Genomic DNA, 12,070 nt, shown 5'->3' on the forward strand with positions numbered 1-12,070 from the left:
AACTATCGTGGAATGAGCTTTCTCACTGGGTGGTTTGGTTGGGAGTGGTAAGGAAGACTTTATCACACATCAGGTGCATATGTGTGACAAATGCATAGTAGATGTGTGGCAAACACATAGTAAAGTCTGTATTCATCTCATCTGTACCTAAGCCAATGATGTCCCTAATTACTTTGGAAAGCATGAAATCCCCAATGTACGGTATATCCATTTTTTAAAAAGAAAAGTTTGCAAAATTCATGTTCAAAGAGAAAAACAACCACTTTATCATTTTAATTGTCTGGCTCATGGTGTCATGACATGATGTTAATGAATTCACAATTAGTCATTAATGAAACATCAGAACTCAAAGCTTCATAACTTGTGTGTACTAAACATTACTTGGCAAATGACAGCAAGGAATATGTTCCATTTTAACATTTCTTCTCCCAGGTCTTTGCCTATTTAACAATCTATGGCCTTTTAAACTGGGGAGGGGTATATTATTTCATTTGTTACTATTTGTTACTATTATATATTTTTGTGTTTTTATATTGTTAACTGCCTTGTGATCCTTGGGAGAAAAGATTTTGCCTGGTCCCTAAATATATATAATGAATGCACCTGGTGAGCCTCCTTTAAGATAACCAAAAGATGGTTGGTTGGTTTTTAGTACATTTCCAGAAGGCAGGACCTAATTTTGAAGAATTTCTTGAGTGACTAATAATATATGTCAAAGAATTACTTACACTGCTGGACATTTTTAGACCTTACAACCTACTGGGTATCAAGCAGTGTATCTTTGTAGACCAGGAAAAGGAAATGTTTTGCCACACTATGTTCAACTTTGTAATCTCCATATTTCAATGGGAAATAAATTGAGCTCCACTCTATTAAATTGTAAACCACAATAATAATTCAGAAGACGGGTTGGTTCCTGAAAAATATCCAAAACTTATTCATGAAGTAGCCTATGTATGTCAAGCAACCTGATGAACCCAGAAATAGAACTGAAAATCTTTCTCTGGTCTTTTGCAATGAGAAAAATTATCACAGTTTATTTTCAAATAACGACTGAATCATGTTACTTGTTTTTTACCTTGAGGTTTTCAGCTGATGAAACAGTTTTAGCATATATTTTGTAAGCTCTTTCTGTTTTCAATGGGATGATTATGGCACATGGTAAGAATTATTTACATTGGTATCTACCTGTGCAATTGTCTTAGCCGCATTCACATGCAGAATGTATCTAAATACTGTAGATGAGATTACCTTATTATTAAAACAGGTTTTGTCTGAAGTCTCTTTTCTCTGTAAGCCATCCTCATTGTTAAGAGTTGTTGAAACAGCCAAGTTATTGTCACATTTGTGATGAAGATCACAGGAGACCTGCATCAGCAGAATTATTAACTCAGCAGTGATGTCATCAGACAATGGACTAAGCCCATATCCTCAGTATATAGTCAGAGCTGTAGCAAGCATTTTCAATAGTTTTGGCTCTCCTGCCCCCCCCCAAAAAAACCCTGGGAGCTGCAGTTGGTTAAGGGTGTGGAGCTATAATTTACAGAGTGGTTTAATGATCAATCCCTCTTCGGAGGGAACTTTGATAACTGTAGCTCTGTGAAGGAATAAGGGTCTCTAAACAACTCTAAGCACCCTTTACAAACTGTAGTGCCCAGGATTCTTTGAGGGAACTATAACTGTTAAATGCGGCAAGATGCTGTTTTGAATGTATAGTGCAGATGCAGCCTAAAATGGCTTTTTTGGTTGGGTACAGCGACTAGTGAGGTAGCTTAAGAGGCTGTGGCTGGCCCAAAGTCACCCAGTGAGTTTCATGACTGAGTGGGGATTTGAACCCTGATCTCCCAGGTCCTAGTCTGACACTCTGTTCTCATCCTGAAGCAAATTTCTTAACCCGAGGTACTATTTCTGGGTTAGCGGAGTCTGTAATCTGAAGCGTATGTAACCTGAAGCGTAGGTAACCCGAGGTACTACTGTACAGCAGTATTGAAATAATAATAATAATAATAATAATAATAATAATAATAATAATAATAATATTTTTAAAATTTATATAGCTGCATGCACATACTAAAAGCCCAGTCAGTACAGCATGAAACTCTTAATCTCAGGGTCATGGGTTCGAGCCCCACGTTGGACAAAGTTTTTTTGCATTACGGGGGGTTGGACTAGATGACTCTCAAGGTCCCTTCCCGCTCTTCAATTCTATTTCTTAATTTTGTATGTATTGCACACACAGAGAGAGAACATACAAAAGAAGATCATACTAAGTAGACATAATGTAGTAAATATAAACTATTTTGGAAAAGTGTATTTAGGGAATTCATCTCAGCATTTAGCATTGAAAAGAGACAATACTAACCTAGATACACCGGTGATGTGACTTGGCCCTTCCTACATTCCAATATGCAGGGATAAGGTTAATATCTGGGAATATAGGCAAGTGACTACCAGAGGACCACAAGTATGTGGGACAGGAGTAATTTATGAAAAGTTGCTCTTTTGGGTTATCTTCCCCTACTGCCCTTTCTAAGTCTGTCCCCCTGTATGCTCTGACAAGCAGGGCCGGTCCTACCATTGGGTAGGGTAACGCAGCTGTCTCAGGTGGCAGAGGCTGTGGGACAGGGAGAGTTGGCAAGCCAGAGCTGCCTGTATGCCCTGCAGCTTACCATGAGCTAGCCTGCTGCCTCAAGTGCAGTGGAGGGCATTGTCCTGTCGCCAGCACTTGAAATAAGATTCAGCTGCCAGACCAGTCAGCTTCTGGAATAGGAGAAGGGTGTCATCTTGTCCTTTACCAGGCAGCAAAATGTCTTGAGCTGGCATTGCTGACAAGGAGTTATTTATTTCCAAGCACTAACCTTTAAAGCTGTAGGTTTGTCTCTATCTCCTGCAGCAGATTTCTTACATAACTGCAAATAAGCAACTTTCTGTGACAGAACATGGCCTCTGCTATAGACAGTCTCTACTTGTGACCTACAGAATATGGCTCCAGCACACAGTGACATTTATTTCGATTGCTGTGGGATTTTTGAGTCATTCAGAAAGTCATTAAAACTGAATGTTTTCATGGAGTTTCCCCAGTGCTGAAATGGCAAATGGGCTGCTTGGGAACCAAATCACGATGGACCTTTCTTTTGGTGACATAATTGATTTTTGTATATACCACCCTTTACTTCACAAAATCAAGGTGATTAAAGAGTAGGATTTTGTCTGCTTTACCAGGACACATTTATGTATGGAGTATGACCAGTTTTGAAGGAAGAGAGTCTAACTTGAAGGAGATATCACCACCACCATCTTTCTGCATGCTAATTCCGATTGAATTCCCCAAGTGTTGTTGCATAAGTAGCCAAAACAGTATCAAGCAACCAGACATGAGAACAATACATCATCATCCTTAGGGCAGTAAGGTGTGCAGAAGTACAAAAAACAGTATTTAGAAAAACTCTAAAGGAGGGGGAGGGAAACCCCACAAAGCAGTCCAATGAACACTATGCTTGACCAGTGAACTGAGAATGCTGGCTGTGAAAAGAAAAAAATATATGGAAAAACTCGATGCACATCACCACTCTCTGAGCACTGAGAGACTCTAGGGGTTCCAACACTTACCCAGGGGTCTGTTTCTTTGGAATGAAAGTCAGCTGAGACTCTGCTGTCTTTTAAGATATTTTATTTGAACACAACCTGAGCATAGGATGGAAGGGCTCACAGCATTAACACCCTCATAGATCTTGCTTCCCCTTGCTTTCAGGGAAGCCCCAAAGTCCAGCAAAGATCAAACACGTCTGTCTCTCTCTCTTCTGCTTTATCTTCTTTCCAGCTCACTGACCACAACTTGGCTATCCTTCTACATACCAGCCAGATGAGATGGGTGGGGAAAGCCCTCGCCCATTTGGCACACAGAACCAAAGCCGTTTCTTTGAAAAAGGAACTGGTTTGGCAAGCTTGCTTTTATATACCTCTATGCCCAGAGATGACGGAACCCAAGAATCAAAAGGAACCAGAATATCACCCAGACTGACCCCACAAGCTTGTGCGAGTACGTGCACACACACACATATACATATATATGAAGGAACCCAACTGCTTTCTTGCTTTCTTGTCATCCAGCACCCACCCACCCACTCACTCTAAGCAGTCCCCTTTTCAAAAAGGGCAAACTCTGAAGGCTCCTCCAAGACACAAATAACACATTTTGTTCCAGGGACCCATTTGGGAGGAGCCATAGCTCAGCGGCAGAGCATCTGCTGTGCATGTAGAATGTCCCAAGTTCAACCTCCAGCATATGCAGGTGGGACTGGGAAATACCCCCTTTCTGAAACTCTGGCGGGCTGCTGCCAGTCTGTGTAGACAATGCTAAGCTAGACAGACTGTTGGTAGTAGAAGGCAGCATCCTATGTTCCCTCTATTTCCAATTTCCAGGAACGAATGTCTCATGCAGCCAAAATTACACCACCTATGCACAAGAGGGAGGTATTGGCACACTTGGTAAAACCATAAGGTCGGACTAGATGCTGTACCTTCCAACTCTAGAATTTTGTGATCGCTATGCCAGCGCTGCTGACTTTTCCTGCTCCCTACCCCCATCAATGTGTGAAATCTTAACATTGTAAAATGCCAAACATTTGTTTGCCTATCGTTTGTAGCACACTGATGTTTATCAGATGGCACAGAGATATATGGCTTTCCTGGTTTTCTGTTCCCCGTTTTGCTTTTCTATTGTTTCTCTTTAAAAACTACTCTTTTACAAAAAAGAAGAGGAAGAAGAAGTGTGAGGCTATACTGCAAACAATAGGCTTACCAGCTGCAATAGGAGAGTCAAGCATACCAATTTCACACAGAAGCACATCATTGCTTACTTCAACTCGCCTGTGGAAACAACTCAGAGGCCATGAAAGAAGGAAGGGTAACAGCAGGAAGATTTAAAGGAACTACTGGAAACTCAAGGCAGTAGAGATATAAGATGATCAGAGTCCCACCGAACTTGAAGCATGGGAAGTCCCAACAAAAATTTATAATTTGGCAGGATATTTGGACTATATGATATGTATTTGTATAATTTGGAATATTTAATGTGATTTGATCGGATTGTTAAAATGGAAAATTTAATAAAAATTATTTTTTTTTAAAAAATCTAATTACAACCAGAAAACAGAAGCCTCTGAGGAGGATGGATTCAAGAAGAGAGAAGCGGTCACCCTTTCCCTGTGCTGGAGAATAAGGGCCAATTTTAATGGGGTCTTCTTCCTTTTGGGGCTGTCCAGCTCTGCAAAAACAAAAGCCTTTTAGTAATAACTGGAACCAAATACAAATTTGCATCTATCAGGCAGGGAAGTTTGCCAAACGATTGCTGCTTAATGGGTTCTCCTGAAAAATCCAGAGGGCTGTGCTCTCTCTCTCTCTCTCTCTCTCAATTTCTTAAGACCAGCAGGAGTTCCTACAAAGGAAATAAATGGCTGTTCTTCTGGGACTCGCAAAAGTGCCCACAACGAGGGAGGAGGGAGAGAACATCTTCGCTTGACTCTTGGTAGGAGAGCATCCCTCGTTTTCTCCTCACAAGGCAGTAGTCCTCCGTGATTCCCAGTCGGGCCAGTGGGCGCCAGTTGTGCCCATCTCGCCTGTGGGACAGTCTCTCCCCTTCCCTGCCTTTGGCCACCTCCCTCAGTGCCACATCACTGCAGCCCCTGAGGCACTGCCCCTCTTACCCCAGCAGAGGGCGGCGGCAGGGAGGCGGGGAACTCTCTCGCAGACGGACGCCTCCTCCAGCCCATCCGCAGGCGAGAGGGGGCAGAAGGGGCCAATGGGAAGCGGCGGGGGAGGCGGGCGCGGAGGAGCGAGGGAGAAGGCGCCGGCTTGATTGTCCCAGCGGCGCCCCTGGCCCGAAGAGGCGCATCTCTAGGCAGCGGGAGGAGGCGGGATGGGAGCGGGGAGGAGCCGCCGCGCGGATGCATCTTTCCCGGACGACGATCGCCTCCAGCCTTTCGTAGCTGCTGCTGAGGAGGGATGAGGTCACCCGCACGTCCGCATCCTTGAAAGTCGCCGGAGCGCCGCGGGTTAAATGATTCTCAGAAGTTCCCAATTGGGACAGTAAGGATCATTTTGCAAAAAAAGTTGCAAAGAAGCAGACCAAGTTCGGTAAGCCTTAGCCCTTGTAATTGCGTGGTTCTCTCTCCCCCGTTTCCACAGATTTGAGGGAGTGGATCTTTCCCGTCTGCTCCGGAGTGGATCTCTCCCGTCTGCTCGCTGCCCGATCCTGAGCACGTTCACGCCGCAAAAGTCTCCCTTCTTGAGTTTAGCGCTACTCGGGCAGTTCTGCACTTACCTGGGAATAACTGGATTCCCATGGAGTTCTGAGTAGGAAAAGCATTTATGTATGATTTGCAGCGACGTCGACGCACGTCTTTGAGCATCTCTCGCTGGAAACTTTCCGCTCAATCCTTTCTCACATTCTAGCGGGACGTTCTCCTGCGCAAGTCCCGTCGGAATGAATGTTTAACGCCTTTCTCGCACCTTGGGCGCAGTTTGTTGGGGACTGTGCAGGAGAACTTCCCTCCGGCTGCTGTCTTTTTTTTCCTGTGGCTCCTGGAAAGTCCACTCCCTTCCCCGCTACACCGGAGTTTGCGGAATCAAGGGAGAGTGGTGTATAGAATAGTTTTTTCATATTTGCTGTTATTTGGCCTGCCTTCTATTCTTTATATATTGTGGGGCTTGGTGGGAAACACTCAGTGTGCCTAAATAAATAGGGAAACTTGTTGAAGATTAACTAACGTGTTTTAGTTGCTCCTTTGCCTTCAAGACCAGTATGGGTTTTGTTTTTTTCAACAACAGCAACAAGGATGTGATCTAACCATTTTTTTAAAAAAAAACAACAACCACACATTTCATTATTCTGGTAGCACTGCAGAATATTTTCAGCATGAGTCAAGTGTTGATGGCAACTGATCTATGTGTAAATACAATACAGCATGTCACAGAATATTAGATACAGGTCTATAGCTTGCTTGTTCCTTTATATGCTAGCCTGGGTTGTTATGACACAGAGGAATGCTCCCAGTAATTGGAAACACCTTTTTTCCGATTGAAAATATGACCCCAAAATATTATCACCCCGCGATAGGATATTTCAGCATAGTTTTTTGTTACTGTTATTAAATCTTAACTCATAAAGCATGCTTTCTATATCAAATGTGATTCTGCAAACCAATGTTTCCCCTATTGAAGTTCGTAAAAGTAAGTCATGGAAGTCGAGAAAAAGCTGCTACAACTTAGTTCCCTAAGACAGAATCGTCCCTGCCACAGCCAGGCTGCCCAATATGATTCAAATATTCCAGGTGGTAGAGAAAATGGTGAACGAAGTCTGTAAGATGAAAGATGGCTGTCTAATTCAAGGGATAAATTAATGCAAGTACTAAGTAATGTAGGCCTTCTGGGTCATGTCCTTGTTATCTACACCAGCTCCCAAGGAATGCTGTTGTATATTTTACTGTGGTGAATAATAGAATTGTGGAAGGGATCTATCAGTTCATCTGCTCCAGGTGTGGTCAGCTGCAAAATGGTGGCTTAGGGGCCTGGCCATAGCCAGGATTTATGTTGGGGTGTGTGTGCAGAACCAACCTAACTGCAATGTGATTGTTCAGTTAGTAAAGTATTTTTATTTATTTATTTGATTGGGGTGGGCAGCTGCTTGGGGGTGACATGTGTGTAGGGGGCCATTTTGTTGTTGCCATTGTTAAACTAATGGGAATCAGAAACCCCCTGCCAATCTACTGAAAATTGCTGAGATATCACCAATTGATGTAGATTTGTCTTCTGCCTGGCCCATGTCTAGCTGCTTAAGGCAGGTTCAACAAGATAGGATATGCTACTGGGCAATGCAAGGGGCTTCTTATTCTCTCTTCAAGTTCTGGAACAGATGAAATAAGTTCTTGTTAACTAAGCCCATTTATCATCTCCAATACAAGGACACCCCCCACCCTGTGATGCATAAGCAGCTCTCCAGCCATAAGGCACCACATGCTACAATTCCCCCTACTGGGGGCACCGAGTCTCTTACTCCATTCTAGATTTCTCTAGATAGCGCTGATGGGAATGGGGATAGTTTGCTTCAGTTGCAGGCTAGTACTTCATACCCAACAGAGTTCCATGTGGTAGAAGAGGAAGAACGAAGTGATGGCTCTGTGCAAGTCAAATTTCCCCAAGAAGTCAAACCTTCCCATTGCCTTTTTCAAGAGAGTCATTACATGCCTCTCATGTGTTAATATTTGGTTACCTTAGGTTTTACTCCTCTGTCACCAGAGGCACATGTGTCTTCCTGTCAAGCAACCCAGCCTCTTGCAAATTCCAACATTTGTTTAAAAAGCTTGCAATGTGCCTCCTTCCAGTGTATCTGGTAAGTGTGCACGGGCAGACTATCGTTTTCCGCCTTTGCAACAGCAATGAAACAACAGAAATTGCCAACAGTGGACTCTTGAGCAAGGTAACCCCGCAAAGAAGAAGAAAAAGAAAGAGCCGGGGTGGATTTGATTGAAATCTAATCGATTTAAATCATGATTTAAATCACTAGTCAATAAGACTTGATTTAAACCATTTTTTTTACAGAAAGACTCATACTTGCTAGTATAATCTTAATATTTACAACCAGATGAAGGTTTCATTTTTGGAATAACAAATTTTCAGACTAGCTTTTACAATTATATCAAAAATTACTGATTTGGTTATACTATTAGAAATTCATAGACAGATAATTATAAAATGATTGCTTATATTTGGACAACTTTTCTGCTGCTGGAAGGAGAAAAATAATCATTTCCTTAATAACAATTTAACAATTTATTTAACTAAAACAATAGCATTATAGCATATGTATCCATGTTTGTTAACTGATGTGGCTAAACAATTTTTTTTTAAAAAAAACAAGACACCTTTTAGCACACAAGAAAAAGTTAAAACAAATTTTTATTCCCTGATGAATAGCCTTTCGACTATAATGTAACTTAAATAGAAAACTATCTTTAGAAAGACTTTTCCTCCAAAAGCATTTTATTTTAAAAACCCAATTTAAATCCAAAAAAAATCTGATTTAAATAATAATAAAAAAATCATTTTATTTTTTTAAAAATTAATCATTTCTTTTTGTCCACCCTGGAAAGAGCATTGAAACTCAGCTGCACAAGCAGTGTGCACACAAGTGGAGGTTAATGAAATAAAACAAATAGTTCTCTTTAACTGCTGACCAACAACAACAACAATTTATTATTTATATCCCGCCCATCTGGCTAGGTTTCCCCAGCCACTCTGTGCGGCTTCCAAAAAAGTATTAAAATACAGTAGTCTATTAAACATTAAAAGCTTTCCTAAAGAGGGCTGCCTTCAGATGTCTTCTAAAAGTCTGGTAGTTCTCTTTGACATCTGGTGGGAGGGCGTTCCACAGGGAAGGTGCCACTACCGAAAAGGCCCTCTGCCTGGTTCCTTGTAACTTGGCTTCTTGCAGTGAGGGAACCGCCAGAAGGCCCTTGGTGCTGGACCTTAGTGTCCGGGCAGAACGAGGGGGGTAGAGACACTCCTTCAGGTATACTGGACCGAGGCCATTCAAGGCTTTAAAGGTCAGCACCAACAGTTTGAATTGTGCTCGGAGACATACTGGGAGCCAATGTAGGTCTTTCAAGACCGGTGTTATGTGGTCTCGGTGGCTGCTCCCAGTCACCAGTCTAGCTGCCGCATTCTGGATTAATTGCAGTTTCCGGGTCACCTTCAAAGGTAGCCCCATGTAGAGCGCACTTCAGTAGACCAAGTGGGAGATAACTAGAGCATGCACCACTCTGGCGAGACAGTCCGTGGGCAGATAGGGGCTTAGTCTGCGTACCAGATGGAGCTGGTAGAAAGCCGCCCTGGACACAGAATTAACCTGCACCTCCATGGACAGCTGTGAGCCCAAAATGACTCCCAGGCTGTGCTCCTGGTCCTTCACTGGTTCTGATTTGAAAGAGAGTACATAGGGTGCCTCTGCTATAGGCTTCTAGTTAATTGAGATAATTGCTCAAATTAAAGCTGCATCATTCTCTGCTGTAGGAATGTAGGAAGTCAGTTCCACTGGCCAATAACATTTTATACCTTAAACCCATTAAAGATGAACCATTGACTTCTTCTTAAGAAGGTCCCTCTCCATGTGTGCGTCTTGCACATCTTCAAATTCCATAAGAACATCCATTACCTGCCTGGAGGATCTTACAAAAAATGCACAGCAAGTTCAAAACAGCGTGAGACAAAACACCCCATAAGTTAATAAAGTCAGCAACGTTTATTGCAGAGACAACCTTGGATATGATTCAATTCGCCACTCATGCGATAGATACAAAAATGGTGGCATGCCAGGCTCTGTAGCTGAAACACTAAGAAGCACACACCCCATTCAAAGTGTATTCAGAGATGATGCTTTGAAGGATATCCTAACAGTGTCTAAGACAAGAGGAAGGTGCTCATCACACAGACAGAGGGGGGAAAGTATTCAAAGTGGCACACCTTATTCGCTATACCAGTCCTTTCTGAATTCCCAATACCAAGGGAAAGCCAGAAATTATAGACAAAACCTCCATGGCACAAACCTAAATACCCTGAGAAGCAGCATCCAGATAGGTTCCAGAATCCCATGGAGAATACCAAGTCCCACCCCAAGGAAACTGAATACAATAAGGTTGGAGTCATCTTCAATATTTGTTCACGTGTTATAGCACGCAACCATGGATTGCTGGTCCTGAACGTGATAAAACATGGATACAGAATTCCTATTGACACCCCAATGCTTCCCTGCATTTCCTCCCAGTGGTCCTAGTCCTCAAACAGAATGAGTCTTGTCCCACCACAGGGATGTAGTCAGGACAGAGGTGAGGGACCTTTTCCAGCTGACAGCCACAGTCCCTTCCGGGGGCCATGTGCAGATGGTGTGGGGGGCTAGAGGCAGAAGTGGGTGGAGCAATAAATGCTAATTTTGCATTTTGCACAGTAGGCTAGTTTCTGCGCGTGCAAACACACACACACACACACACACACACACACACACACTCTCCTTTCTATTCTCTGTGCAGGCAAGCAAGAGACATCATCGGAATTCAGCCTGTCAAAAGCTTTTGAGAAAGATGGAAAGCCTGGCCTGGGAGACAAGGTGCGGTTTGGGGAGAATCCTGAGGGCCAAAAAGAGAGACATGGAGGGCCGCATTTGGCTGGTGGGCTCAGGGTTCCCTACTCCTGTCCTAGGTAATATAAAGATCAGTTCATGCAACAACTCTGAAGGACAAGCCAGTATGATCATAAAATAATTGGAAATTCTGCTGAGAAATACTACCTAACTTAAGATCACTTGGTGAATTTCTTGCTGATCTGAGTTCCAGCTCATTCTTTTAACCACTGCCCTACCCCGCTTCCTGATTTCAGTGAATAGGGATTATGAAACATTATGCACAGTGACAAGAGATTGTTCCAGTGTTTGATGTGCCCCTGAGTTTGGAGACAAGTCAAACATTGATAAATATATTTTCCCCAAAATAGTGTATCTTTTTCTTCTAAGGAAAGGTTACTGTAAAATATATGTTTCACAGTAACCTTTTATCAGTGGTGTTAGAAGAAACACACACACAATTTTTAGATAAAGGTAAAGGTAAAGGTACCCCTGCCCGTACGGGCCAGTCGTGTCCGACTCTAGGGTTGTGCGCTCATCTCACTTAAGAGGCCGGGAGCCAGCGCTGTCCGAAGACACTTCCAGGTCACGTGGCCAGCGTGACGAAGCTGCTCTGGTGAACCAGCACCAGCGCAGCACACGGAAACGCCGTTTAGATAGATAACATTTATTTGTCAGAAGACAATATTATTCCATACAATATTTTTTCTCCATTCAGTTTTGGCTCCATATCTAAGAGGAAAGTTATTTCAAAACAAAACAAAACAAAACCCCTCATTATTTCTGTTCTACAGTGATTTAACACAGCACATTCTGTTTTTAAAGCTGCCTGTACTGTAAGGTTCTGCCAATATTTACAAACCTGCTTGGATAGCCAGAAAATGAGAAGGAAAGTCTGAG

At 42.8% G+C, this 12,070-nt stretch overlaps 2 protein-coding genes across 4 annotated transcripts in view; one reads left to right on the plus strand and one right to left on the minus strand.

Annotated features, from left to right (window-relative positions):
* Positions 1-1,368, minus strand: part of TOMM70 (translocase of outer mitochondrial membrane 70) — a gene marked incomplete at its 5' end in the record, with an annotated part of 38,456 nt that extends 37,088 nt beyond the window's left edge. For both annotated transcript variants that reach the window (XM_081859718.1, XM_081859717.1), the window contains one exon: positions 1,252-1,368. The remainder of the gene's footprint in view (positions 1-1,251) is intronic.
* A 4,608-nt stretch (positions 1,369-5,976) lies between these two features.
* The window catches only part of TMEM45A (transmembrane protein 45A), a 29,043-nt gene continuing 22,949 nt past the window's right edge, over positions 5,977-12,070 (plus strand). The window contains exon 1 of one of the 2 annotated variants that reach the window (XM_081859824.1): positions 5,977-6,135. The gene's annotated coding sequence lies outside the window, so the exon portion shown is untranslated. The remainder of the gene's footprint in view (positions 6,136-12,070) is intronic. The other variant, XM_081859825.1, reaches the window with a different exon arrangement.

Source organism: Podarcis erhardii, assembly GCF_964252035.2.
Source record: "Podarcis erhardii genome assembly, chromosome: 4".
NCBI lineage: Eukaryota > Metazoa > Chordata > Lepidosauria > Squamata > Lacertidae > Podarcis > Podarcis erhardii.